The sequence below is a fragment of the Anneissia japonica genome, unplaced genomic scaffold (assembly GCF_011630105.1).
Source record: "Anneissia japonica isolate Jap-2015-1 unplaced genomic scaffold, ASM1163010v1 scaffold1937_len94397_cov108, whole genome shotgun sequence".
NCBI classification, from domain to species: Eukaryota; Metazoa; Echinodermata; class Crinoidea; order Comatulida; family Comatulidae; genus Anneissia; species Anneissia japonica.
Window position 1 is genome coordinate 65762 of NW_022697764.1, and position 6798 is coordinate 72559.

At 37.6% G+C, this 6798-nt stretch overlaps 1 protein-coding gene across 2 annotated transcripts in view; it reads right to left on the minus strand.

Moving 5' to 3' along the window:
• The window catches only part of LOC117102330, a 67634-nt gene that overhangs the window by 54917 nt on the left and 5919 nt on the right, over positions 1–6798 (minus strand). The gene's annotated exons all lie outside the window — the stretch shown is intronic.

Below are 6798 nucleotides of genomic sequence, written 5' to 3' on the forward strand. Positions count from 1 at the left end.
TGGCCTGGGACGGACCTAGGCAGGCAGGCCAGCTTTACCGTCGGAAGTCCTGGGATTCGAAGATGACGTCCGTGCACGTTTACAAACGCCATTGATTAGAATGAAAATAGACGCGCTAAATTTCGTTTTTTGTTTTTGTTTTTTTTTTTTTTATGAAAGAAAGAATTTATCGAACATTTATCTACATAAAAACAAGAATAATATTGTAGAAATTGTATTTCTAAAGATGCATGTAATTCATATTTTATTTTGTAGACAATAAATATTCAGTAAGATATACTAAAAACGATTATTAATTCTGATATGTGCATCTCAGCTATTATTAATCAGTAGGCTATGTATTATGTTATAAAGTCTTAAATAATAATTTCGAATTATGCTATATTTTGGGCTCTGACTTAATTTAACGATGGCCCTATCAGTAGTAATGGCAGTATTTGTGCTTTTTTTTTAGCCATGTAGTAAAATAGTACTATTATTATGAGAGTCAAGAAGAAGTAGTAGATGAAGAGGAGGAGGAAAAAGAATAGCTTTTTTTTTGTTTTATAATAATAAACGTGTTGAGTATATTGATATTGATTATGCGATGAGCTTTTTTTTTTATATCTTTCGGTGTGATTTAAACATGCCAATTCTCAGAAAATAATTTCTAATTTTATTATATTACCACCTTTTCATTACATAGATCTTTTTCAAAACATAGGCCAATGCTTTTATAACATTATTATAGACCCATTAAACACAAAAACTGCTCTGGCTTCGGGGGCTTCGCCCCCGACCCCACCGTGGCCCCAGGCACCTGAACCCCAACAGGGGTGGCGACAGTAGCGGCGGCTACTATACAGTAGCGGCGGCTATTAAATATCGATTTAATAAGCCTTTGAAACCCCTGAATTGTCAAAATTTTCGGGGGCTTCACCCCCAGGACCACTTTTGGAACCTATTAATTGAAGCTCGACCACGCCCCTTTGCTTTCGTGGGGGAAATCTGAAAATGAATCTGAATCCTGTCTCTTATCCACATCTAGATGTGTATAAGAGACAGCCCCCCCCCAACGGGCAAATCCTGGTGCCACCTCTGGACCCCACGCCCAGAGAACCCCCCCTTGAAATGACCTGGCTACGGGCCTGAAGAGTATAAATAGAACAAGAGAGCAAAGTCCCGGTCGTAAAAACGTCGCGCCTGTGTAGGACGCCCACTAACGGTTGTATGTTCTTTTTATTACCCAGTGCAGCGCTGCGCAGCGCGGTAGAAGTACGCCCGCTATAAACTCAGTAAGCAGAAAACAAAAATACAGTATCTTGTGGAGAACAGATAAACAGATAAACCGACCGTGCGCGGTGGAGTACTGGGTAATAAACATAGAGCTATTAAACAACTAGAGTGCTGACAAGATGGCGGAGCAATGCAGAGTTGTGTACGTGTACCATCCAAGATGGCTGCCGTAGGAAAGCGCCAGCTTCAGGCTTAGTATACATATTATTACCATAAATAAGCCCTCTGACTGAATATTATTTCATTAATGATAATTAGTATTGATAATGGCAAATTATTAAACTGTCGTAGCCAAAAAGAGGTCAAGTAGAACATCTTATTCAAATATTAAAAAGAATTAAAATCGTGTACATTACACCAATACACCGCAACGCTCGAGTTTCAAAATACGGGTAACTAGCTGTACTGAACTTTCTGTGTAAATTGAGGGCGCAATTGANNNAAAATGATAGCGCTCAGGGGAAATTTGATTGGCTGAATCTATGGCAGCCATCTTGGATGGTACACACACACAGCTCTGCGTATTTCGAACATCGAATACATTGCTGTTAGCGCTCTAGTATTCTTATATCTCTATGGTAATAAAACACATACAAGCGTTAGTTGGCGTCCTACACTAGCTGCGTATGGGCGTATCGTTTTTTTACGCTCTCAATGAGCGTTGTTGGCTCTCTTGTTCTATTCAAGGTAATTCAACAAAAGGACGCACATCTCCGCTCTCGAACATAGCGCGTGCGTACAATCCTTTGATCTTTACTGTGGCATCAACAATCCGATACTAGTTGCGAGTACAGCCGTCAATTATTAGTCTATGCGTGCCATTCGTTTTATGGTGTTAGTTTTTATTTTATTAATTTTGGGTACTTCGCAAAGTCTGTTACATTTGATTTTTTTTTACCGCGAGCTTGTTAAATGCTTCTATAAACTGCAATTTGATTTGTGAAAATTGACCAAGAAAATGAAAAGTTATAGCAATTCAAAATTTACGAATTTTATAAAATTTCATGTTCTTATGTAACATTAATCTGTCATTTTGACAGAGGACGAACATTTGAGTATATACGGAACATTTATTAATTTTATCTGCGAAGTGAGTCTCATGAACGACAATTCACCACAATTTTGGTAAAATTAATGTTGAAATGAAGAATATATTTCAGTCTAATGTTAGTGCAAAATATCATGAGGCCTTTGTAATCACCGCACGACGCGCGACTAACATGGCAACTAACAAGCGCGTGGGTAAATCGTCACGTATGCTGACGGTTTATGGTCTGGTTGCTATGGTTTTTGCGGCGTTCAGCGTGTAAGGACGCACGTGCGCCTAGAATGTCGATGCCAGAGTTATAACCTTTGATGTCCCGAGATGTGCGTCCTTTTGTTGAATTACCTTGTTCTATTTATACTCTTTGATGATACTAGAAATACAAGATAGAATTCTCCACACAAAAAAAGTGTTCCACCGAAATGCATGGTGGGAATACGAACAATGGGACACCCCCTACAGCTGGATCCAAAAAAACTTGTGCCAAACTTTCGTCGCCACGTATCTTATTATCAATTCTCAATTAAAAAACTTCCGCCTCATTTTTACAATGCGAGAACTCTATCTTGTATTTCTAGTATCTTTGATGCACACTGACAGTGAAGGCACTCCCGGTGTTCCATAGTTCGAATTGAGCCAAAGAGTATATACTCTTTGATTGAGCATGAGCAACAGTAGCATTTGCAGTAGCCTGCAACAACAGAGGGTTCGGTTGCTGTACTTGCATAACAAAAGCACGCAACAATTCGGCAGGATGGAAGAACAAAGGAAATCTCGGTCGTTTCCAAACTCTTGCTACAGTATAGTTGTCTCTATGTGACCATGATTTGCTTTTATTGTGGGAAGGGGAAAGTACTGAAATTTAAAATTTAACATTAAATTTCCCATCAGTCCCAGCATAATAATTTGATTCGCATCGCTGGTCACACTGTGTGGGTGTGGCAGTCAGCGACAGCGTTGGCACGCCATTAAACCAAAGATACTAGAAATAAGATAGAACTCTCGCATTGTAAAAATGAGGCGGAAGTCGTGCCCAGCGTAGGCGGCGCCCTTCTTTTTAACCATGCAAGTTTTCTATACTTCGTGCCCAACGTACCGGTCCTACTAAATACCACACGGAACACACGGGACCACTCGCAACCACTCGGGAACACACGGGTGCAAAAATGATAAAAATATTATCACACGAGAGTATAGAACTGCTATATAATCAATGGAAACCAACTTTTATAATGGTAATTGTCCAAAATATGGTAAAAATGTTTTTTTACAGGCTTTTCCGCCGTGCTTCGGAAGGTAATGCGTTGACATTGAGGTTCTGTAACGCATTCACGTCTCCAGAAACGCGTTCAACCTTGACCTCTACCACATTCACTACGTACATTATATTTCATCCTGCGTGTATGCCTATTGTATGGCCTAAGTATTATACAATAACTGTATTTGTGTTTCAATGTATGTTTTCCCAATGTGTTTTTTTTTTTTTTTTTTTTTTTTTTTTTTTTTTTTTTTTTTTTTTAAATGTATGTTTTCAATGTGTGTGTGTTTTTTTGTTTCACTGTTTGTTATCTTCTTTGCTGGGCCGGATCTGCGAACAACCAGGGATTTTGAGCAGTTCCCCAGCATAAACAATAAGGTAAATAAATAGAAACAAATGAAAGGAAGGTTCTTTCTAATATTGTGTTTGTGCTTTTTAATGTAAATATGTTTTAAACTCAATAATTTATTATTATAATCGAGAGGCTTATTCTAAAGTATTCAAGGCACTCTACGTGAAGTCTAATTAACTTACTGAAAGAAATAGTGGCCAAAAAATTGCCATTCTAGGCCTCTGTGGGTTTTATTCCATTTAATGAGAACCTTCTGAATTCATCCTCACAGAGCACGATAACAATTAATTGAAAGATGTGTAATGGATATAAATGGTAGATAAATAAAGAGCACAACACATTATTTTAGAAAAAATAACAAAGGTTAAAATTAGTGACATAAATACGTTTATTACTAAACAAATATTTTGGCCGTTCCTGCAATAAACCTTCTTTAAACACTTTATTAGCATAAACAATAAGGGCGTAGGCCTATACTTTATAAAATAACAAATGGTTTATATAGCTGAACAGAGCTGATACATGCTAAATTAGCAGAGGTTACTTATACAATATACTGTACATGAATTTAGGAATTCTGAATTTAGGACAACAGTTCCAGACAAAATAATAATAATAATAATAATAATAATCGTCCTATAATGTACATAAACCTCAAATGAGTATATTCGCACAATAATAATAATAATGATAATGATAATAATAATAATAATAAAGTTGTGAGTAAATATCTAATGAAATATTACAAATTCTCATTTTCGTTTTATGCAGAATAGGTGTATTACCGTTCAGGCGGCAGTATATAACGGCCTATCTAGATTGATGCTATGAAACACAGACATGAAGGTCATGGTTGAATGCGTTTCGGCTGACACGTCAATGCGTTACTGATCCACAATGTCAATGCATTTTACATACCGAGACACGACGGGAAAAACCAACAAAACAAAATCAAGATACATCGATTTTTAACGCAATTTGGATAATTACCGTTCTAAAAGTTGGTTTCTATTGATTATTAAGTACTTTTCTACTCTCGTGTGGTAATATTTTTATCATTTTTGCACCCGTGTGTTCCCGAGTGGTCCCGTGTGGTATTTAGTAGGACCCCAACGTACAGGGCACCCTTCTGTTGCTAAGTATATCCAGACGCAAAAGGCGCCCTTCCTTTTCCACTAATGGAGGAAAACTTTTTCACTAAGAGTGCGTCCGGCCATATGATTCTGCGCTGTATTGTTGTTTTATTCTTTACTGATTCATGATTATGTTTTAATTGTTTTGTGTTTTATTTGGATAATAGCAACGATTTCTACCGCCACCAAGGAGGTTATGTATTCACCGATGTCACTGTCTGGGTGTCTATTCTAGTTTGTTTTTATATCTAGTAAATAATAATTGAGAATTGATAATAAAATACGCGACGACTTGGTAACGAAAGTTTGGCATACGTTTTTTTAGATCCAGCTGTAGGGGGCGTGCCATTGTTTGTATTCCCACCATGCATTTCGGTGGAACACTTTTTTTGTGTGGAGAACTCTATCTTGTATTTCTAGTATCTTTGATTAAACTAGGGAAACAGGCAGACATACAGTAACAATCGGAAATGTTTTTTTGCATTTCATTCTCAAGATTAAATTATATTAAGCCTATGTGTTTACAAACAATAAAATTGTATAGTAGGCTATTGCTCCTTTACATGGCCAAATTACGCATTACGCCAACTCAGGAACCCCCACTGTACCAGGGTGATTTACAGCAGTTGCGTTTTAAACGACGAGCGTAAGCCCTCTGCTGTAGGCTTGCTTGGCTAGCGTCTATTCCGAGTCCTAGCTAATAGGTATGTTAGAAGAGTGAAGTCACGCACTGTTATCGTTGTCGCGATGCCGATGCTGATTGTTTTGGTTCTGCATCTTGCATCCATATTAGAAAAAATCGTATTAAATCGTTTATTGGTTGCAATCGCTAACCTTTGAACTTATTTACAAAGTAAACAGGTCAAAGTTTACTTGCGCTTTTTAAAAATATTTTTTTCATTGATCGGTCATGGAGTTACAGTGTACGGAAATTTTTCTTTGAAATAAAGCATCATTTACACATATTTTTTAAGCTCTGTAAATTTTAAAAACCATCCTGTAATTTTAAGAATTATATATTTAATATCTATGCCAAGTATGAATTAGATCTGATGCTTCTCAACAATTTTTTTGATTTTCTCAAATCTTACGACTCTCTCGTCCGATGCATAAAAATGTCCGCTGATCGAAAGATGTGTACATTGGAGGATGATTCAAACGGCATATTTGTTATTAAATTTACACATAAAGTCTGTATTACTGATGAATATGTCCAATATAATCATTGCTTAGTATTATATAATAGAATATTTTTAAAGATTTCGATTTATTATAATGATATTTTGCGATTAATATACCCGTGCAGTGATGTCACCAGCTTTTTGAAGTGCCGGTCGGCGATCATTCCGCGTTTTCCCGGGGGTGGGGTACACACCCCCCCCCCCGTTTTTCTGGGGGTGGGGGGGGGGTCGCCGTATTCGTGAAAGCTCTTAAAAACCAAAAGGCCTAAGTAAGTCGAGCAGGCTTAGGCCCAAGGCTAGCTGACGCGATTTTTTTGTGGCTAGGCCCAGGTAGGCCTAGGGCAGGCCAAGGTAGGCCAGGCCCAGGCCAGAATTTGAGGAATGCAACAAAACAGATGAAGTTGAGACTTACTGTAGGCCTAATTAAATTCAATAGTTGACATGCTTTGTTTTAGATTAAAAAATAATAATGAACAAATCCCGGCGACAAAGCGTTGATCCGACTGTACCCAGCCGCATTGTTTGCCGTAATTTCACATGTTTGACGATTACCA